The following is a 23,277-nucleotide window of genomic DNA, read 5'->3' as shown; positions in this document are numbered from 1 at the left end:
TACGCAAAAAAGGAAAGAAAATAGAAACTAGAAATCTCTAAGAAACTTACTAAAGAAAACCACTGTGCCTACTTTTCAGTTAAGCCTTCTTCATATTTCTCTTGCTTTTAACTACAGATTTCTTAATGACAGTAAAACCTGAAGTGTTAAGCTGGAATTAGGAATGTTGGTATATGGTTGGAATTTATACGGCCTCATAATTATTTCATCAAGCAATAGTTAAAGGATTATGCTCTAGTCTTAGCCAAGATTGACTAGAAAAGAACCTGAGCCAATCACAGAGGAGTGAGTGAGAAGGAAATGGGATTGAGCTGGAAAAGGAAGAGTAAATTCGGGTGGTGCATTGTGGAGCTGACCTGTTTCACCAAGAGATATAACTGGTCACTTAGACACGTGGGATGTGTCTGGATAGGTTATCTAATAGCACCATGATTTGGATCTGTCCATAAGAAGAGGGAAGGGAGAGAAAATATACCTGCTGGCTCCTTCCTCTCTCCATCTACCATGTAGAAATGTAATACCCTGCCCACTTTTGTAGCACAGTGGTTCGTATGACCAGATGTGGTGAACAGAGTCAGAGACTCCTTGCAGTGGCCTCAACATCCTCTGACCACCTGTGTCAGTTGCAGCTGTCATGGCTCAAACAAGCAGAGGTAGCCCGTACAAAGTAGGTACAAGTAACAGCTGTTCTGTGGTATGTGTGGCCAAGGGAATAAGACATGAATATAAGTTAGTCCAGCAAGTTAGCCCTGAAGCCAACCCACTTTTGAATTTTTTGATTAAAAATCTAAAGGTCTCTTGTGTTCTCTTTGAATAAACTTAGATGTTTTATACAAAAAAGTAAGAAAAATTTTAATCTCTAAGCGTAAATTTGCTTTAAATTTTCAGATAAATATATATATAGACATACATCTATATCTTCTTAGAAATATGTAAATAGTCTTTTTCCCCTACTAAGTGATTCTTAAAATAATTTTATTTTTCTTCTAGAGAAAAGGATATACTATGTCTTAGCAAAGGTTGGAGAAGCCCTTTGAGATGAATAAACTTGGTTACGTTATCTTTTCCCCAAATCCCACCTGCCAGAGTTATACCTGAGCCACTTGATGAGCTTTCAGTAACCACACTGACATAGATTTCCCCTTCTCTGAACAATTTCCCGAGTCTAAGAGGAGTGTCCTCCTTGTAGCGAAATGAAGGAGCCCTACCCTATTTCCCAAGGGAGCATCTGATGCCTCAAAGTCTGATTGCTGTTAGGTACAAGAGCCTGTTCTTCTTTGAGGAAACCCAACATGTAATGGTCGTTTTGGAGAACAGTTGGCATGTGTATCAAATTTCCTCCTTTTCCATTTTACAGCATGAGGATAGGAATTTACTAATATGAACATCTTTATTGGGCCATTTAATTTTTTGGGTCTCTTAATAAAGCCACCCTAACAAGATTTTATCAATTTTTATTCTTTATTTCTCAGAGAGCCCATTGTTGGGAACAGCAGAAGGAGAGGAGATGGCAGGGAAAAGAGTATAACTATAAGTTCTGACAACTATTAAAGTTGGGTATCTATGCAAGAGTTATGTTTTAGAATAATATTAATATACTGAGATATAAATTCCTGGCAAAATCAAATTGGCATTTTTTAGCAATTCCTATGGAGGACTATGCATTATGGAATTTTTTAAATCTCTTCATTTGAATGAATTAACACACATATGAGTATATTAAGTGATAACTAGAGTTCTCATTCAAAATATATATTATCATTCATTAAAAACACACACAAGTAAATTCCTCTTCCTTGAAAGTCTTAAGTCTAACTACTGTAAATCCAGTCTTAAATAAAGTTCATTCACTCATTCTTTGAGTCATTCACAAATATATTTTGAGAGGCTAGCATAAACCAAAAACAGATATGTACTAGGATACAATGGTGAATAATTCCTTTATTCACCTATAGCCAGTCAGTAATATGTACTAGACATGGTCATGGGCTATAACGATATGATGTGGAAGTGGTGAGTGCTGTAATGAAAGAAGATACCAGGAGAACACAAAAAAAAATGCACTTAACTAGAATCTAGATCAGAAAAGCTTCCTGAAAGAAGTGACACTTAAGCAAATACCAAAAGAATGAGGAAGAGATCTCAAAGGCAAGGACAAGTGCCAAGGTCAAAAGGTAGAGCACTATACGAGGTCTATCGAGAAAGTATCCAGCCAAGTACTATGAAAAAATAAACATTTATTGAAGAAGATACAAGATATAAAAAGCATTATACATAGAACAATGACTCCTCAGTCCCCTTCAAAGTAGGCACCTTGGGACCTCACACAGTTCTCCCAATTGTCATCAGCTGCCCTGTCATATTTTCCTGAATCTCATTGACAGTCTGAAATCTCTTCCCTTTCAAAGATGATTTTAGTTTTGGGAAAAGCCAGAAGTTGCAGAATGCCAAATCTGGGCTGTAGGGAGCCTGAGTCACCTGGGTGATGTGATGTTTCACCAAAAAATTCTTAATGAAACATGATACATGAGGGGGCACATTGTCCTGATGAAGCTGGCAATCACCAATTGCCCATAGCTGCAGCCTTCTGAATCATCCCAATAGTTTCCACAAAGGAATGTTCAAACTTAATGCAAAATTTGATGCGGATCCATTGCTCTACTTGCTCAGAGTCATTTTGAATGAGATAGCCACACAACACATAGGCTCACTCAACGGCGTCTATGCCTACCCCCTCACTGACTAGTAAAATGAAGTCATCGTTGTTCACACATGAGCATTCCGGTTGACTCTTCTTGGCTGTCAGGTAACAATGATGTCACAGAAACCATTCTCATTATATTAACAATGGCTGGACTTTTTTCTGGACAGACCTCACATATTTGAAGAACAGAATTAGGTCAGACTAGATAAAGGTTAGCATACAAAGGGAAGAAATCACACAGTATGAGGCTGAAATGCTAAATTGTTCATGGGAGAGTCCTTTGTCAAGGTTGGGTTCTCTGGGAAGTAGACTTAAGTCGAAGTTTTCATGCAGGGGGTTTACTGGGGAGAGCTTTCCATGTCAACTCTTTTGTGGCCGTGAATGCAGTCTACTGCCCCACTTCTCTCTATGTCCGTAGAGGAGAAGCTGGGCTGTAATATGGTCTCAATAAAGTCTTCAGTCAATCCCAGCTCTGAAATTGGGATTGACCTTCAGAGTTGTCTCTGACTGGAATCAGAAGGATGGAATTTTATACCTCTGAATGGAGCAGTCATTGGATGCAGGCTGCCCTGGGAAGTGTGTGACTTTGCTCAATAGGTTCTCTTCAGCTGACTGAATGTCCCAAAGAGGGACATAATTGAGAGTTATTGACTGCAACACTACATAAGACAAATGCTTGAGCCTTCAGTGGGGCCCAGAGGGTGCACCCATTGTAAATAAAGCATGATAAGGGTACATCATGTAAACCATATAAGAACAATGGTAAATAAAGGTTTTAAGCATGGAAGAGACACAATCTGATATACATTTAGAAAGGTCTTTCTGGCTATAATATGAGCAAGGTTGGAAAGCAGCAAGACTAGAAGTAGGGATACCAGTTGAAAGATGGTGGCAAAATTTTGGGCAACAGAGGATGGTGGCCTGAAGTAGTGCAGTGACAGTAAGAATGCAGAGCTGTAGATGGAGTTGAAAGATACTTAGGAAGTAGAAAGGGCAGGACTTGGTGTTTGGGTTTGAAAAAGTTAGAAAGAGAAGAGTCTAAGGTATAACCCAAGTTTCTAGCATGGGCATTTGTGATGGGAAACAAAGCAAGATAAACCATTTGTTTGATCATTACTGTATTTGTTTAGTGGTAGGAAGGATATGTTAAATTCAGTTTTGGAAATGTAGAGTTAAAGTGAGTTTAGCAGTAGCACATGTGTGAAAATTATTAAAAAGCTTATAAGGGTTTGGATCACAGGAAAGTGATTTGCACTGGAAATAGAAATATGGGGGACTTCCGGCCAAGATGGAGGCTTAGACGGACACGCTAGGTCTCCCTCTACAACTAGAGAGGAATACAACTACTTCAAAACAAAGGATAACTAGAAATTCCAGAAAATAAAACTACACGGAAGCCCAACATATGAAGTTATAAACCAGCGGTGCCATTTGGGCAGGTAAGAGTTAAAGAGGGCAGCGCTGTTTGCGGTCGCACCTGAGACAGCGGCGGGGCGGCGAGGAATCCCGGCTGCAGTCAAGCCCCTGGAAGTGCGCGACCCCAGCGCTGGGGAAAGCAGCCACCGCATCGCCTTGAACAGTGAGGCCCAGGGGGGCGGGAGGACGGATCCCGGTCTCCTAGCTGAATAACTGTGTGAATCTATCTTGGACCCCCGCCCCCAAAGAAAACACCACAGGGCTGCGAAATAGGTCGCAGACAGGCGCCGGTCGCGGAATTATGACGCGTACACAGGCACTGCCCCTTACAGCCGGCCCAAGGAAACAAAACGCATCTGTCAAAATGAGGCAGACAACTATAGAAATCCCGGTGGCACAGCTCACCAGGCAACAGATAGAGAACCTGACAGATGAACAGATAAGAAACCTGTCAGAGGCTCAGTTCTGGGCCATTGTTATCAGGTGGCTTACAGAATTCACAAAAGAGCAGGAAAAAGATAAGAAAGAAGCGAAAAACATTCATAACGAAAGGAACAAAACCACATACGAGACAGATGGTGAGGAAAAAAAATCCAGAGTTCATTTCAACGAACTGGAATATGGAGAAGGAACAAGCAGTCAACCAATGCAGCGAGAGGAAATGGGAAGCAACAATGAGAGGATCAGAAACCTCTGGGACAGCTATAAAAGGCCCAACATAAGAATCATTGGTTTGCCAGAGAGTGAGGAAGATGAACTAGAACTTGAAAAATTGAGTGAAAATATAATAAAGGAGAACTTCCCAGACTTGGGGAAGGGAATAGACTTGCAGGTCCAGGAAGCAAGGAGAGTTCCCAAGAGACTGGACCCAGGGAGAACCACTCCAAGACACATTATAATCAAAATGTCAAAAATTAAAGATAAAGAGAGAATCTTAAAAGCAGCAAGAGAGAAGAAAAGAATTATGTACAAAGGGGTCCCAATTAGACTATCAGCTGACTTCTCAAGGGAGACCCTACAGGCAAGAAGGGACTGGCAAGAAATATTCAAAGTAATGAAAATCCAAAACCTACAACCACGAATACTCTATCCAGCGAAATTGTCATTCAGAATAGAAGGACAGAGAAAGTGTTTCCAGGACAAAATAAAACTGAAAGAGTTCATTAGATCCAAACCACTGTTATATGAGATGTTAAAGAGACTGGTTTAAAAAACAGAAGCTAGGGAGATGAAACAAAGGCAAACTAAACAGGCAACGAGAGTGGAAAAGGAACTGTGGGTACGGGAAGCATATTGGGGGGAGGTCAACAGGGAGGGGGAGTGGGGAGAGGGAGGGAGACGATATAGGAATTGGGGATCATGGTAGGAGGGAATGGAATAGACGGAGAGAGGTTGGGAGGAACTGTATGCACAACTAATGGACATAATCTAAAAGGGGGGGACAACTGGAGGGAGGGGGGCCACCGGGTGGAGGGGAGCAGAGGGAAGGGAAATTGGCACAAATGTAATATTTTAATCAATAAAACACATTAAATCTGAAAAAAAAATAAAAATAAATAAAATTTCTTAAAAAATAAAATCTTTTTAAAAAAACCACTTTAATAAAAAAAAAAAAAAAAAAAAGAAATATGGGGGCCATCAGTATAAAGGTGGTAACTGTAACCAACAGAGATCAAGATTGCTCAGGGAAGCGTAGAAAGTGAGGAAAACAGAAGCGCTAGGATAAAAATCATGAGGCCTTGATTTTTCTTTTTCAGTGAAGCATTCATTATATTTCTACTTTGTACTTTCAACTTGATTTAGGAGACAGAAGAAGTAGAGTAGTATTTTTTTAAATAACTTTGATGTGCCAAACACCTTGTCTCATTATCTTATAATTTCATACTATTATCTGCATTTAACAGATAAGAACAGAGGCTCAGAAAATTTGAACAACTTCCAAAAGTCCAAATGCTATTAACTAATAGAGCTAGAATCTAGCCCAGATCTGCCTAACTCTTTTTTACTGTAATTTTTAAACTATGTCATAGCTAAGTTAAATGAACGTGTAATGTAGGTTTAGGGTTAATTATAGCTTTTATAAGCATAGTCTTATTTTATTTTGTATAATGTACTGACCTTTAGAAATATTTTTTTTAAAACATTAAAAGTGACACTAGAATATTCAAATCTGCTTTGAGGAATAAAAACAGGGTCTCTTATGTTTTCAAACCTTAAAGAAAATGTATAAATTTGTTTTTATCAAATAGAAACACAGAAGAAAAGGGCTTCATCTTTCAGTAACTACTTCATGAAGAAAAGCTCCCGTTTATTCTGAAAGGAATTAAAAATGTATAGCAATAGGCATTTAGGACAAAATTACCTCACAACAAAAAGTATATGTACTATTAGTACTGATGTAATTTATTTATGTGTAGTTAGAATTACATGCCCATTTGGGGCCCAGGCTTATAAAAATGTCTGATAGTGTTTCTCAGCGCTGTGAAAAAGTGTGACTATGCAGAAGCCTATTGTGGGCTTTCTTGCAGGGGTTCTGAGACACATATCTGCTCATGGTTTCTGGTGATAGAGATGCATCAGTGGGCTGTGCTCCAAGGTATTTGCAAATATTCTCTCTAACACACATAGGCTCTGAGAGGGGAAATTCAGTCTTCCTGCTGGTAATTTGGGACAGACAATAAAGTTACCAGAGAAACTGTTTGGCTATATCCATGAGTGGGGTAACCATCCCTCAGCTGTTAGCCTCTTATGGCTATATCCTCAACCTGGAAGACAGTACACACTCATACTGAGGGCCACAACCCCATCTCTAGTTCTTATGGTGAAGCATGAATGTATTATTATCTGTCATCAAAAGATAGGGCAAATGTGATTGTATGGGTTGGTACACTTTAGAACTAAAAAGCCTCATGATTTGATGTAATAAATGTTAAATTACCATATTTCAAGACTCCTGGTAAGCCCCAGCCAAAAGCAGAAAGAAGACTTCCTTTTCAAATCATCATTTATCTCAGGACTTTGACCTAGATGGAGGTGTAGGTAGACACACTGCGTCTCCCTCCACAACTAAGAAGGAATACAACTACCTCAAAACTGGAGACAACCAGAAGTTCCAAAAATAGAGCTGCATGGAAGCCCAACAAACAAAGATATAAAGAAGAAATACTCACCTAGACAGGTAGGAGGGATGGAGCCAGGGTGGAGAGGAAGCAGTGTGGTGGCTGGCAGCAGCAGTGGCAGTGGCTGTAGCCAGCCAGTGGAAAGTACAGTCATACATTTTTAAAAGTAGGGAGGGACACCTGGGGACACTCCCAGCACCAGACCAGACCACGTAGCTCATGGTTTCAGCACCAGGAAAAATAAAGCCATATTGTTTCTGACTGTTCAAACCAGTGGGAGTTGGAGCAGAGAAGGAAACTGACAGTCTCTCAGCAAAATCCATTTGTTTAGCAGGCCCCCATGGTCCTAGAATGTCTGCAGATCCATGCATTCTGGGAACCACAACCAGGGAAACAGCTAGAGGGGCACCAGTCCCATATGAGAAGTGGAAGAAGTGCCTGGAAATGGGGAGAATGCTGAGCAAGTGGCATTGTTCCCTCCCCCATATACAGTGCCACAATGTGGTGAAATGGGTTGCCCCAGACTGACCAATACCTAAGGCTCCATCCTTTACAACATAATAGGTGCCACAGCTCTGCCTAAGACACAAAGGCAAACACAGGAGCCTGCCAAGTTGAGGAGGCAGAGAAGTATGGCCTGAAAGAGGGAAGTAATCAAGGTTCCAGTGGGAGAACTAAGCGAAAAGGAGATAGCCAACCTAACATATGAAGAGTTCAAAACACTGATAACAATGAAGCTCACAGACTTGACAGATATGCTTTAGTATGGCAAATGCAGAAGGGAAGAAGTGAAGGCTATGCTAAGTGAAATGAAGGAAAATACACACAAAACCAATGGTGAAAAGAAGGAAATGAGTTCAAATTAATTATTTGGAACATAAGGAAGAAATAAACAGTCAATCAGTACAGAATGAAGAAACAAGAATTGAACAAAAATGAAAAGAGGCTTAGGAACCTCTGGGACAATTTTAAATGTGCCAACATCTGGATCATAGGAGTGCGAGAATGAGAAGAGGAAGAGCAAGAAACTGAAAACTTATGTGAAAAATTAATGAAGGGAAACTTCACAAATTTGGTGAAGGAAATAAACATAAAAGTCCAGGAAGCACAGAGAGTCCCAAATAAGCTTGACCCAGAGAGGACCACACCAAGGCACATCATAATTAAAATACCAAAGGTTAAAGATAAAGAGAATCTTAAAGGCAGCAAGAGAAAAGCAGAGAGTTACCTATGAAGGGGTTCCTATAAGACTATCAGCTGATTTCTCAAAGGAATCATTGCAGGCAATAAGAGACTGGCAAGAAATATTCAAAGTGATGAAAACAAGGACCTTCAACCAAGATTACTCTATCCAGCAAAGCTATCATTTAGAGTAGAAAGGCAGATGAAGTGCTTACCAGACAAGGTAAAGCTAAAGGAGTTCATCATCACCAAACCATTATTCCAGGAAATGTTAAACAGACATACAGTAGTCCATCTCTATATCGTGGTTCACTTATCGCAGCCTCACTGTATTGCAGGATTTTTAAAAATATTATATTTAATTATTTTTTGTGTATTTTTCACTATATCATGGGATTTTACGGTACTGTATATGTATGTTGTTAAAGTTATGTAGATTTAAGAGTGTAGAATAAGTGTAAGGTTCCTACTTCACGGGGAGGTCTAGAATGTAATATCCATGATAAGTGAGGGAATACTGTATTTAAGAAAAGAGGGTCAAAAATATGAACATTAAAATGACAACAAACCCACAACTATCAACGACTGAGTCTAAAAAATAAAGACAAACTAAGCAAACAACCAGAACAGAAACAGAATCATAGGTATGGGGATCATTTGGAGGGAGCATGAAGAGTAAGAAATGGGGAAATGGTGCAGGAATTGATAAGCATAATTGGTAGGTACATAACAGACAGGGGGGGAGTTAAGAATAATGTAGGAAAGGGTGAAGCTAAGAAATTTATATGCACAACCCAGGGACATGAACTAATGGGGGTGCAATTGCTGGAGGGAGGGGGGTGATGGGTGGAGGGGAGCAAAGGGAAAAGAAATTGGGACAACTATAACAGCATAATCATAAAATATACTTTAAAAATAATTTATCTCATTAAGTTTCTTTAGGTTATTTTTGATTTTTTGGTTTTTTAGATTTTACTTATTTATTTTTAGACAGAGGGTTAGGAGGGAAAAGAGAGGAAGAGAAATATTGATGTCCAAGGGAAACATCAGTTGGTTGTCTCTTACATGCCCTCAACTGGGGACTGGGCCTGCAACTCAGGCATGTGCCCTAACTGGGAATTGAACAGGTGAGCCTTTCAGTTCACAGGCTGGCACTAAATCCACTGAGCCACACCAGTCAGGGCAGGATGTTGATTTTGACATTAAGATTTAACTGGGCCAAAAGCTACTATGTAGCCCTTGGAAAATCATTTTGCTACCTAAGTAAAAAAAAACAAAAAAAAATATTTAAACTGTGCAGGTCCCATCCATCATGAATGTCATGTTTAGAAAGATAAAAATAATAGAGGATTTGGCTTATTTTTGAAAATATATTATACAATTATAAAACTTTATTTTTTCAGATTTAATGTGTTTTATTGATTAAAATATTACATTTGTGCCAATTTCCCTTCCCTCTGCTCCCCTCCACCCGGTGGCCCCCCTCCCTCCAGTTGTCCCCCCCTTTTAGATTATGTCCATTAGTTGTGCATACAGTTCCTCCCAACCTCTCTCCGTCTATTCCATTCCCTCCTACCATGATCCCCAATTCCTATATCATCTCCCTCCCTCTCCCCACTCCCCCTCCCTGTTGACCTCCCCCCAATATGCTTCCCGTACCCACAGTTCCTTTTCCACTCTCGTTGCCTGTTTAGTTTGCCTTTGTTTCATCTCCCTAGCTTCTGTTTTTTAAACCAGTCTCTTTAACATCTCATATAACAGTGGTTTGGATCTAATGAACTCTTTCAGTTTTATTTTGTCCTGGAAACACTTTCTCTGTCCTTCTATTCTGAATGACAATTTCGCTGGATAGAGTATTCGTGGTTGTAGGTTTTGGATTTTCATTACTTTGAATATTTCTTGCCAGTCCCTTCTTGCCTGTAGGGTCTCCCTTGAGAAGTCAGCTGATAGTCTAATTGGGACCCCTTTGTACATAATTCTTTTCTTCTCTCTTGCTGCTTTTAAGATTCTCTCTTTATCTTTAATTTTTGACATTTTGATTATAATGTGTCTTGGAGTGGTTCTCCCTGGGTCCAGTCTCTTGGGAACTCTCCTTGCTTCCTGGACCTGCAAGTCTATTCCCTTCCCCAAGTCTGGGAAGTTCTCCTTTATTATATTTTCACTCAATTTTTCAAGTTCTAGTTCATCTTCCTCACTCTCTGGCAAACCAATGATTCTTATGTTGGGCCTTTTATAGCTGTCCCAGAGGTTTCTGATCCTCTCATTGTTGCTTCCCATTTCCTCTCGCTGCATTGGTTGACTGCTTGTTCCTTCTCCATATTCCAGTTCGTTGAAATGAACTCTGGATTTTTTTTCCTCACCATCTGTCTCGTATGTGGTTTTGTTCCTTTCGTTATGAATGTTTTTCACTTCTTTCTTATCTTTTTCCTGCTCTTTTGTGAATTCTGTAAGCCACCTGATAACAATGGCCCAGAACTGAGCCTCTGACAGGTTTCTTATCTGTTCATCTGTCAGGTTCTCTATCTGTTGCCTGGTGAGCTGTGCCACCGGGATTTCTATAGTTGTCTGCCTCATTTTGACAGATGCGTTTTGTTTCCTTGGGCCGGCTGTAGGGGGCAGTGCCTGTGTACGCGTCATAATTCCGCGACCGGCGCCTGTCCGCGACCTATTTCGCAGCCCTGTGGTGTTTTCTTTGGGGGCGGGGGTCCAAGATGGATTCACACAGTTATTCAGCTAGGAGACCGGGATCCGTCCTCCCGCCCCCCTGGGCCTCACTGTTCAAGGCGATGCGGTGGCTGCTTTCCCCAGCGCTGGGGTCGCGCACTTCCAGGGGCTTGACTGCAGCCGGGATTCCTCGCCGCCCCGCCGCTGTCTCAGGTGCGACCGCAAACAGCGCTGCCCTCTTCAACTCTTACCTGCCCAAATGGCACCGCTGGTTTATAACTTCATATGTTGGGCTTCCGTGTAGTTTTATTTTCTGGAATTTCTAGTTATCCTTTGTTTTGAAGTAGTTGTATTCCTCTCTAGTTGTAGAGGGAGACCTAGCGTGTCCGTCTAAGCCTCCATCTTGGCCGGAAGTCCACAATTATAAAACTTTAAGGAGTCAAAATGTACTTAAGTGTAGTCTCACTTATTTTGTACATGATTACACATATTCACAGATGGGTAATATATTCAAGGTCAACAAGAAAAGAGTATTTAATGGTATAAGTAGGACTATAAACTGAGTTGTTTTATTCCAAATCAAAACCTATGCCATAGGGCTACACTTCCTTGTTTCATATTACTTGATAGATAATAAATATAGGGTGATAAAATGCTATAAATTGATAAGTACTAAATAAAAATGTGAAGTCATATATTTAGAAATTCCAAGGACACTGCAAACACTACTAAAATTAGAGTTGTAATTTGCTTGGGGCAGTGACATTGCTTCATTTTTAAATATCACACCTAAATTATTCCTCGAATAAACTTTACCTTATTGCCTTCACTTCTTTGGAAAAAGAGTATCTTCTTTCATTAAAAATACTAAATGAAATGCATTAACAGAAATTAATAAGCAATGGGCCTTGATGAATTCCCTTGGAGAATATGACAAAAGCTTGGCAACTGTCCCCATGATTAATCACGATAATGCGCAAACCCTCTGCTTCAGATAAAGCGTCCTATTCCTTCTTTCTGGAATATTCCTCTCCATCCCTTTTTCCTTCAAGGAGGGTTAACAACTCTACTGTCTTTCTGTTCTTCCCTGTGACAGCCCCACCTCCACCTCTGTATCCAAAGCCCACTTTCCCCAAGAAGGTATCTCAGACCACCAGAGGAAGAAGCTATCTTGTTTTCTTTTGCATTCCAATGTACTTAATCTTTCCAACACTTAACACTGATCTGATCGCACAGTGTAATATTATCAAATATTCCCCAGACCGTAAACATTGCTAAAGGACTGAATCCTTGTTAATAGCTAGTGTGAATACACACCAATGGCTAAGTACTTCAGAAGTAAGAATACTTTAAAAATTCAGTGATTCATTGGTTAGCACACATGCTGAAAGTGAGCGTTCTCTGTGAAGAAGAGACACTTTCAGCCTTCTTTTGTTAGAGAATTAAGAATAAAAAGAAATCTTTTAAAAAGAAATTCTGCCCTGGTCAGTGTGGCTCAGTTGGTTGGAGCTCTGTCCAGTAGCAGAAAGGTTGCTGGTTCAATTCCTGCTCAGGGCACAAACAATTCCTGATTCAAACACATATGGGAGGCAATCAATCAATGTTTCTCTCTCATATCAATGTTTCTCTCTCTTCCATTCTCTCTCCCTCCCTCTCTCTAAAGTCAATAGTAGAATACCCTGGGTAAGGATTTAAAAAACAGTCTTTCTTTGGCTGACCAGGGATCAAAATTTCCATCTCTATGTCAGGGAAACAAGAAAGATAGAATGAATATGATTGACCACTGGTCACAAGACCAGTGGCTGCCATAAATTTTCCCACTAGGTTTCTGATAGTCCTATGAGGGAGGCATATCGTTACCATTTTTCCTCTCCAAAAGTTTCTCTGATTACAGAGAGAATTTAATCAAGATGTGGTATTTTTTTTTATAGGCAATATTTACTCTGATCTGTTTTATAAAATAAATTTATTTTGAAATAAAATAGCTTATGTTTTTAACACAGTATATATCAAGTATTATTGTTTATTAGACTAAAATTCATTAAGGTTCAAAATTTAAATATCAAACTGTTAATATATGGGTTGGCATGTGTTCTGGAAATATTTTTTCTTAAAAAATAAAAACACTAATCAAAGTCAAATTTATCAAGGTAGCTGTGTGATGCAATAGCAAAATTGGGCTTTCCTCCAGCTACCAAGTCCTATGATTTGTTGATTTATAATGTGCCTTAATACTGGAATTAGAGGCAAACGTCTTCTACCTAATTAAGCTTGCTGACAGAGTAGTTCCTCGTGTAAGCGAAATGTGCTTGCATTTGGAGCCCTATTGCCTGTCCTCTGCGAAGAGGGCGATGTTTTCAAATCAGAAGACATTTGCAGCTGTTCAACTAGTTGACTAATCACTTCTGAGATTTTCTTCCCCAAAATAAAAATCATCTGGGGACTAATTGTTAGTCAGAACAGTAACAGGACTTGGCGTTTCTGAAGATCTGTGCCTCACTGTATTCCAGAAGTCTGAGCCCATCTCTGAAATCCCAAGCTTCTCTGCCAGAGATCCAGATGGAGCCCTGAGTGGTAACGGAGATTCTCAGTGGCAGGCTCAGGGTTAGGATTGGACACTTCATACTCACATTTTCCACTGCACATCCATGTGGCCCTGCACTTGATTAGTGGAATCCTACCATGTGATGTGCTGCAGTAAACAGCGCTGCATGCAGAATTCCATGATCTGGGATGTATCCTGGCTCCCTCCTGATAGAGGCGTGGAATTAAGTAAGCAACTTTCTCATAGACCTTGTGTGGATTTGGTAGGATACAGGTCTCTAGGGCAGGGATTTTCAAATGGCATGCGGTGGCACCCTGGTTTACTGCAAGAATTTTTAAAATACGCAACACCTGACTTTTTAGTCAGGGGCAATGACCTCTTTACCCTTAAATTGTCAAATAAAAAAATAATGACAACAGCCAACACAACAATAGCCACTCAGTGTGAAGAAATCAAAATTATACCTTTTTATTTTTTGTCAGATTGGTAAAAAATGTATTTTTTGGTGCACTACAAAATTTTAGTAATTAGTTTACATGTACCATGAGATGAAAAGGTTGGAAATCACTGCTCTAGGGGAGCAGGTATATGAATGTGCTTTGTAAAGTATTAAACACATTCATACAAATATAGATTATGATTAACATTTATCTGTCACTAGCCCAACATTCTCATTAATTTCTTTACTTATAAAGGGTTTAAGAAGAGGATAACTCAGCATAAATAATGTCACTATGAAGAACATGTTCAGAAATTCTACTAAATTGAATACATTTTAAACTTCTTAATCCAGCTAATCTGGGCTGTTTATTGACTATTATAATTGAATTTTCATTTAGTTGACCCTAGTCAAAAAGCCCTGTATGTAGGTCAAGCCCTAGGGATAATGAGCTATGTGGCCTCAGGCAAGTTATCTAATTTTCTCAAGTCTTTATCCAACTGAAAAGTCAGGGTTTGGGGAGGGGAGTGGAAGTGGTAAGAAAGAGATGAGGCAAAAAAAACAAACAAATGGGTCTGCTTCAGAATCTATAGTCTTAATTCTCTATCTCCAGGAGAACTCCGGCCTTAAGGAAAGGGAGCTCTGCTGGTTTAGAGCTCTACTCACTCTCAGATTTTCATGTTCAAAATGTCTGAGGAAGCCAAGACTTGCCACTTGAAGGCAGCATTTCTAAAGCGAGGTTCCGATACAACAGCTTGATTTGGATTCTGACTACAAATGCCTGAGGACTTTGCAGAAGCCGTAAAGGGTAGCAAACCATAAATGTTTGCTGACTGCTTGATTTGCTGATAGGCAGAGAACTTGGTGACTACAATAACTTAGGCTCCCTTCTGGGAAGTAACTGCTCAGCTAGGGACAACATTCCTCAACCTTCCCTTGCATCTAAGTGGAGCTGTGTGACTATTTATCTCCATTGAAATAAAAGCCAGTTCACATGTGTCACTTCTGGGCTATGGAGTAGGCATAATTCTTTTTTTTTTAAAATAATTTATTTGTTTGTTTACTTATTTGTTTTTAGAGAGAGGTTAAAGGAGAAAGAGAGGGAGAGAAACATCACTGTGTGGTTGCCTCTCACTCGCGCCCCCAACTGGGGACCTGATGTGCAACCTAGTCATGTGCCCTGACTGGGAATTGAACCACGACACTTGGCTCGCAGGCTGACGGCTCAATCCACCGAGCCACAGCAGCCAGGTGTAGGTGTAATTCTTTATGACCTCTTTTTCCATCTGTTGGCTGCCTCTCAGTACCTAGAATCAAGAGAAGCCACAAGACAGAAAGATCCAGAATTCATGAGTGATCACATGGAAGGCCACCTTCCAGCCGGGAACTGCCAGATAGACATTTGCAAGAGCAAGAAATACAATTTCATTGTGCTAAGCCACCAAGACTTTTGGGTGTACTGGTAGAGTCAATCTAGTTAATACAAAAGACAAAAATCAAAATCTCATGCTTTACAGAGTTAAACCTAAGATAACTAAAAAAAAAAAAAAAAAAAAAAAAAAAAAAATCTAAAGAGATTAAGCTGACCTAGAAGTAGTTAAGTTATCTGCCATTAGACAAAAATGGGACATTAAAATAGAAATTAATTTATAGGAAAATGAAGAAAGTTGCAGTTCTGTTCTCCCTTGAGTTTATGAATTATAAAATTCACACCTGTCAGCTACTAAATATCTTTTTTGTTGTTGTCTTCTGTTCAGCTGGATATTATCTGCTTTTCTGCAAATAATTTTCTCTATTTTTTCTATAAGTATACCATACTCCATCAGAGAAGGAAAACTCTGACTCCAAAAAACCTCCGCTGCCTTGCGGCATACCTCTTCAGGGGAAAGGCTAAGGGAGTAAACCCCGACAGAAAATCCGGAGCCAGAGTCCCTAAGGCGGTTTGACGTTGTAGTCAACACCGGCAACTCCTGCGGCGCACCTGAAGCCAAGCTGTATTGACTCCGTCTTTCCCTTGGACCCTTCAGCTGCGAAGAGAGGGTGGGTCTGCTGCATGGGCAACAGCAGACCCTCCATATCACCCTGCCCAGGCTCTGTAGCTTCATCGCAAGATGTCGATTCAACACGGGAGGAGACAGATACCGTGTCACTCCCGAATTGGACTGCACAGCCATTCTCGGCGGTGCAGATAGACTCTTAAGAAGTTACACCATCGTCTCTCGAGACGGACGGCTGCCGACGACGACCATACTCCATATAGAGACTAGCACAATATTCAGTTTTTTTTAAATAGGTTATGTCAAAGTGACTGTGAGTTGAGTTCAGAAGTCAACTATCTTCCATATAAAAGTTGAGTTTAATAGAAACTAGGAATGCCATTTTTCCCCCTTTAGATTTAGAGAGCTTCTACTGAAGTTTGCCCAGGAACTCTCTATAAGTTTAAAGTAAAAGTTTGGTTTAAGGAGCCATCTTGTTTTAGGTCCTTTAAACAATGTCAGTATTGCCCTGGCTAGTGTGGCTCAGTAAATTGAGTGCTGGCCTGTAAACCAAAGGGTTGCTGCTTCGATTCCCAGTCAGAGCACAAGCCTGGGTTGCAGGCCAGGTGCCCGGTTGGGGACGCAAGAGAGGCAACCACACATTGATGCTTCTCCCTCCCTTCCCCTCTCTCTATAAATAAATTAATTAACAAATATTTTTTTTAATGTCAGTATTGTTCCTTGTCCCAAAATGAAAAACAGCTTTAGAAAGGCAATCTTGCAAACTAATTGTGTTTCTTATAAAACCCTCCATGGTCCAGCAGAAGGAGCCACAAATTTTTTTTCAGTCTAGCTAATTCTAGCAAGGTAACTGGCAGAAAAAGTAAAAATCTCTTTTCAAAATTAGTGAGACACCATTTTACTTAGTAATTGCAGAAATTTTAAAGATTAGAGTTTTAATTCAGTGTTCATTTATCCTTCCAATGTCAGAATCTTTTCAGGAAAAAAAAAAAAAAAAGAAAACTACTTTAGACAACCTTATTTGGGGAGTGAATATGGGATAAAATGGCACATGGGATTATTTTTCCTTTTCATCCCAGAAGTTGATCTACAGCTTTTTCCTTCCATCCATTGGACTACAGGGTGGGTATAAACCCATTGTTAACCAAGTAACTTTCTATTGCAAAAGTAGGATAATTTTTTCCATAGAAGACCCAGATATAAAATGAGAAACCTTTCCTTCTTTTGGAAGATAAATCAGTTTAAAATAAATGATCACCTTGAGTGCTTTAGAATTTACCAGAACTACCAAAACTATATGATGAGAGAGAATGGATATTGGGGGAGCAAACTCCCTTGCCTTAAAAAGCAACTTTATTGGGGATGAAAGTAGGATCAACTAAAAGTACAATTATTCCAGACTCCCCTGCAGAAGTGATGGCATTTTTCATAGTTCACCCATAAGACAGAAGTCAAAGTTTCTGGGTGATCTGGGAAAGCTGTTGGAGAAAGAGCTGATTCACTGACACTTGACTTTTGCCTTTTATACTTTCCGTTCTCCTACCTGGAATGTATTCAGGATGCTAAAGAGGAGGCAGCCATTTTGAGACCACAAGGCAACAAATTAGAGGATAAAAACCACACACAAAGGATGGCTAAGAAGAAGGAAAGTGAGCAGAGGTCCCTGAGGACTATGGGTTTGCCGGGACTGTGAAGTCCTATCTTAATGTTACTTGACCTTGATGTCAATTGACTTGACTCAATGTCACTTGAAAAAAAAAAACCTCTATTTGATTAACCTAGTGAAAGTTGGATTAATCTTACGAGCTGTCAAAGTTATACCAAGTTGACCCAATTAAATTGTAAGAAAAATACTAGATTTTTTTTTATAAGAACAGTTTGCTAACAAGTATTTCGAAAGCATTCATTTACTTTGACAATTAAACTGATATACTCATAAATTATTTTTTTACATTTCTTAAAATGACCCCTCCAAAGAACACCACTAGGCAATAACATATGCAGCTCCCATAAATGGATTATTATGGATACATTTCACCCCTCTATTTGTTCATTCAGCCAACATTTATTTGGGACCCAATAAGCACCGTGGTGGGGGCACGGACGCAAGGGAGAAAGCAAATACCTGACTACAAGGCACTCAGTTTACTCAAAGGTAACAAGAAAAAAAGTCTTTTTAAAAACATTCTATTTTCCAGTTCCATTCTTCCTATGAGCTGTTAATTTCATGGAAGAGATGCAAAAGCCAAGCCACCATAAGTGACCTTAACAAAATAAAAGGATCTTAACCACTAGAGTGGTTTCCATTGCTTAATATTCAGAACACTTTTATAATTTGAAAATTTAATTCAATGTTGCACTGATATGTGTATTAGTTGTAAGAAATAATTAGAATAAAGTTTCTCATTCTATTCACTACAGAACTTGTTTTCCCAAAATCAGGCTACTGCTAAAAAGACTGGTGCTACTCCACTTTGTTTTCTGCCATTTCTATGATTTAAAAAAAAAATCATACCTTTACACTAGTATCCAAGGACAATTTTCACTGGAGTCCCTTAGGCAAAATACTATGAATCAGGAAAAGCACTTTACACCTACCTCTTCCTCTTCTTCCCCTTAGGCACACCATTTAACTCCTTTTCCACCTCAGTTTCCTTATGGGTTAAATCAGGAGGTGAAATTAGATCACTGTGTTGTTTTGTGGACATAAAATTCTTATTCCCCTGCTCTAATTGGTGTGATGCTTTAGTAGACAAGTTTCCCAGCTAAGACCAGCACATTAAGATTATTTTTAAAGGATGCATGGCTTCGTCTCTATTTCTGTGGTCTTAGGAATTATGTCAGCCCACATCCCCTAAGCAAACTACAATTTTATATATAATTAATTAATATAATACATTTTGTATTAATAATACCAGACACCACTGTACCCAGCATCAGTATATAGGACTGGTTTTAGTATTCCTAACTTTCAAGGACATGTATTGCACACATTTGAGATAACTGAATGGGAATTAGATGGAGACAGTATATTGTTTTTAATTCATTTTTGTTTTTAATACCCCTCCAGAAAAAACTCAGAAGTGAGTCTAACAAAGCTTATTTCAAATGCACAGTAATGCTCTTGCCCCATTCTAAGATATTGCTTTCAAACTCTAACAAAAGATTTATTATATGCCAAATCTGAATGCTGAAATTCAGATCTTCCTTTTTGTTGTTGACAAGAGAAGTTTAATTAATTAACACACCTGACAGTTATCTGCAAACCACCACAGAGAGGTACCTGGTTTTCTTATCGCTTTCATGAAAATATCCCAAATTGAAATACATTATCAGAGCCAGTTTAACCCACCCGATTCTGAATTTGATATACAAGATTAAAATGTTCTCATTTGGCTTGCAGCAAGATGTTTAAAGAACATGAACACTCTTTGCACTCTTTTAGTTATCATCCTGCAAAACAACTTCCAACTATTACTTTCATTACATACACATATATTCATTCCCCTCTACTCACCACAATGAGTTAAAGGTAGACAAAAGCTCTCGGTGGCAGCCTTTGAGTCATTACTTTGTATTACCATTCCCTTCATTTTAGGTGTCATGGCACAGTACTTTACAGACAGCAATTCATTCTGCTTGGTTTACTGCAAACACTGAAAGCGGGGTCTTGCACTTGCTGGAAGATTTTGCTTTTATGCTTCTGGTCATTCTTCCCACAAAAAGAATGAGACCAGTTTCTGAACTATTCTTAACTCTCCTTCCAAAACATTTCAAAAGAGAAACACAAGAAAGATTTCATATTTTCATGCAAACTCCCAGCCTGCCCGCCTGGCTGCTGCTGCCAATACTCCTTACTCTTGCTGGTGATGACATTCAGCGAGCTCCCCAGTCCCGATGCTTCTTATGTAAGGCTGTCTAGGTCAAGTGTAGGAGACACACTGCTGGCCTGTGAAAACTCATGGAACTGTTACCTTCAGATTAACACTTCAGGGGCTATGGAAGCTGGAGGAAGCTGAGCTTGTACTACATCTTTTGGGGGTAAATATTTTTGCATGATTCAGTAGTTTATGTGCTATAGTCTTGGCAGATGCCTGTCAGCCATGCCGAGAGGTGCAGGAAGAAATTACTGAGAGATTCTAGTTCTGTCAGCATGCTTGAATAAGCGTAATAAATGTTCTAGCAATCTTAGCTTTAGACATTTAAGGAGAAAATAAATCATAAATTAGGGTCTGCTTATCAGGCATCATCTCTAATCATCAGGGAATAGGAATGAATGTTGATTTGATTGTTTAAACTCTGAATACAATCCATTTGCTCAGCAGTGTTGCAGAGGAGATTATTAGATGTGGCTATTAGTTTGAAGAGATTTACTGCAGTTCTTAGCTGTTACATTGCTCTTGTCTGATTACCAATTTGCCTCCCTTGTAAATGAGCTAGATGTTTTCCTCTATGTGTCTTCTGTTGTGATTGTGATAATGTGAGAACAGAGCCTGCATAACCTGGCAGTTAAGTGACTTCAGCAAACAATAAATCCAGCCCACTTAGTAACAAGATGAATACTGCAGTAAGAGCGCTATTTGATCCTAGCACTGAATGATACTGGGTTAACTGCACTGATTCAAATTGTGCTGCATTTAGATGACTTGGAGGCATAATCCATCCCAGTTTCTATGTGAATGGTTATTCACTTTCCTAGTAAAAGTAGAAACCGGAGAGCGCTGATTCTGTTTTAGACTCTCACACTGTGTCCTGGTTTGGGAATTAGTTAAAATAGCAGGCTCTTACGGAATACTGCAGCAGAGCCCAGAGAAGTAGCGGGGCGGGTGTGATTGCAGCAGCAGTGTGCTGTGGGCAAGGAATTTTAATAAGATTTAACCAGAGATGATGGTACAACAGATGGCACCAAATTTAGAAGATAGGTGAATATGGAAAAGACCGAAGCAAATGCAGCACATTTGAGAGGGTTTGGCTTCCTGTGTGCCCTTGGCAAGTGGAGTTCAATGCCTTGGATAGGATGTAACGAGTTAGTAAAATGAAGGCTGTGTAAACTGTCTTCGTGATGTAAGGAGCTAAATGGGAAGTTGAATATTCAGTCATTGGGTGTTTCTCAATGGGGAGGAATGTCACAAGGCACGTTAATTAGAGCATCTTCACTGGGCGAACAGGTAGTTTTAAGTATCTGGAATTTCTTGCATTCATCCTATTACATTAAAGGCATGAAAACGATGTTACTAAAATAAATTTATCTGCGGGTACTTTTCATTCTATTGATCATGATTAACAGGAGTGCATTGATTACTTATGATGGGAATGTACTGCTTATCATTTTATGCTATATTTAATTGAGTAAACATGTATATGTTTCCCCAAATAATTTGATCAGACAATTATGGTCCCTCAGGGCCTGATTTTATATTATTGATGTCAATGGGCATTTTCCCCATAGACTTAGCTTGGCACAAGAGCCTTATCCGACCAGGTTTTACTCAGTTTGGCATTTAGAATATTCCTCATAAATGTATTATTGAAAATGTTGTATACATACTTAGTTGTACTCACAGTCTTTGAGTTTATATATCTTCAAGATAACAGTATCCGTTCTCAAATTATCTATAAATGATTTTCAATTGATACTTTTTAATTGGCTATTGTTGAAAGGGATTCTTTATTGGCAATGAAGCTTGGAAAGTTATATAATTTCTTCATTTTTAAAGTAAGGGATTTAAGTTAAATGATGTATAAAGTTAGTTTTGGTTCTGCCATCTAAGGGTAAATTAGCTTTATTGATTAGTTTTTGCTAAAGTGAGATTATATTATAAAGGGAGATTATACTTTTAAATCCTACAATATTAGCCAGCATTCATGGAGTATCTCTTCTAGGCCAGTGGTTCTCAAAGTGTCACCTCCCCAACCCTCCCAAGAAAAGTGTGACATCCTGAGCAGTAGCAGCAGCATCACCTGGGAATTGGTTAAGAATGCAGATTCTCAGGCCTCACTTGAGGCTTACTGAGTCAGAACCTCTGAGGTAGTATGGGGTTATTTGGTTTATCAGAACCCTCCTCCAGGTTATTGTGAAGAACACTAAACTTTGAGAACCACTAGCTGGACAATACTTTGGTTAAATATCATGTAAAATGGGTTTTACTATATTCAATCAAATATATATTTTATGATGAAATTCTCTATTTTCCTGATTGCCCAGATTTCCCAACATAAGCAATACTGTGTTTTAAAGATTTATGCAATTGTGTATTGTATGTCTTAAGCCTAAATTTGTCCATAAGAAGCCTTATTTTCCAACAGTTCCATTTTTAGCTTTTAGAAGTTGCATAGTGTAATGGGGAAAACTCCCTCTGTGACTTGGCAGGCATCACTGACCCTCTTTGCTCTTCAGTTCCCCATTTGTTTCATGAAAGGCTGGCCTAAGTCAGGGTTTCACAACTCACCACCACTGACAGTTTGGGTCAGATATTCTTTTTTGTGGAATCTGTCCTGCAAATCATATGATGAGGATCATCCCTGGCCTCCACCCACAAAGTGACAATCAAAAATATTTCCATAACACATGTCCCCTGAGGGAAAAAATTCCTTTCTACCCCCTTATATCTTCCTCCACCCCTCCCCATGTTTGAGAACCACTGGCCTGGGTTAACTCTACTACATAAAGTTCTGTTATACTAATTAATACAACAAATGCATAATTTCTCCTTTTGGAAGCAGGCAAGTTAAAAAATTACAAATAAATAAATGTATATCTTACTGATCTAACAAAAGTATTAGTTGAGGTCTCTTTGCCCCCTTGATGATCTAGATATAATTTGCTCAAATACCTACCAATTTCAGAGTCTGGAAGTCCAAAACCCTTATGCAACTTTGCAGGGACTTAAAAGTCTTATATTATCCTCTCTCTTCTGGAGTCCTGGTTCCATGTAGGCTACCTCATCACTCTAAAAACATGACCCATGTTCCAACTGTCACTGGTTTCCACCAGAGATTGATCTATCTATACCAACCATCTTCTGGGTTTAATAGAGTTCACTGAGTTCACTAAGGATTTGGGCTTTCCCTGCTGTCCTCTATCCTCCATCTCCCATCTCCTTATTTCCTCCCTGCAAGCTGTATGAGAGCTACAAATTTCTCTTCTAGGATGCACAGTAGTCCAGCTTTTCACAGCTGTTATATCTAGATGCAAATGCTCAAATCCATCA

At 39.3% G+C, this 23,277-nt stretch overlaps 1 long non-coding RNA gene across 1 annotated transcript in view; it reads right to left on the bottom strand.

The window, feature by feature from the left end:
- LOC150022156 (uncharacterized) overlaps nucleotides 1-19,926 on the bottom strand; it is a 122,417-nt gene extending 102,491 nt beyond the window's left edge. The window contains exon 1 of the long non-coding RNA XR_016511785.1: nucleotides 19,584-19,926. This is a non-coding gene — a long non-coding RNA (uncharacterized LOC150022156). The remainder of the gene's footprint in view (nucleotides 1-19,583) is intronic.
- Nucleotides 19,927-23,277: the final 3,351 nt, after the last annotated feature.

The sequence above is a fragment of the Furipterus horrens genome, unplaced genomic scaffold, assembly GCF_987537825.1.
Source record: "Furipterus horrens unplaced genomic scaffold, mFurHor1.1.pri manual_scaffold_1, whole genome shotgun sequence".
NCBI lineage: Eukaryota > Metazoa > Chordata > Mammalia > Chiroptera > Furipteridae > Furipterus > Furipterus horrens.
This window is presented reverse-complemented; position numbering and strand designations above follow the sequence as displayed.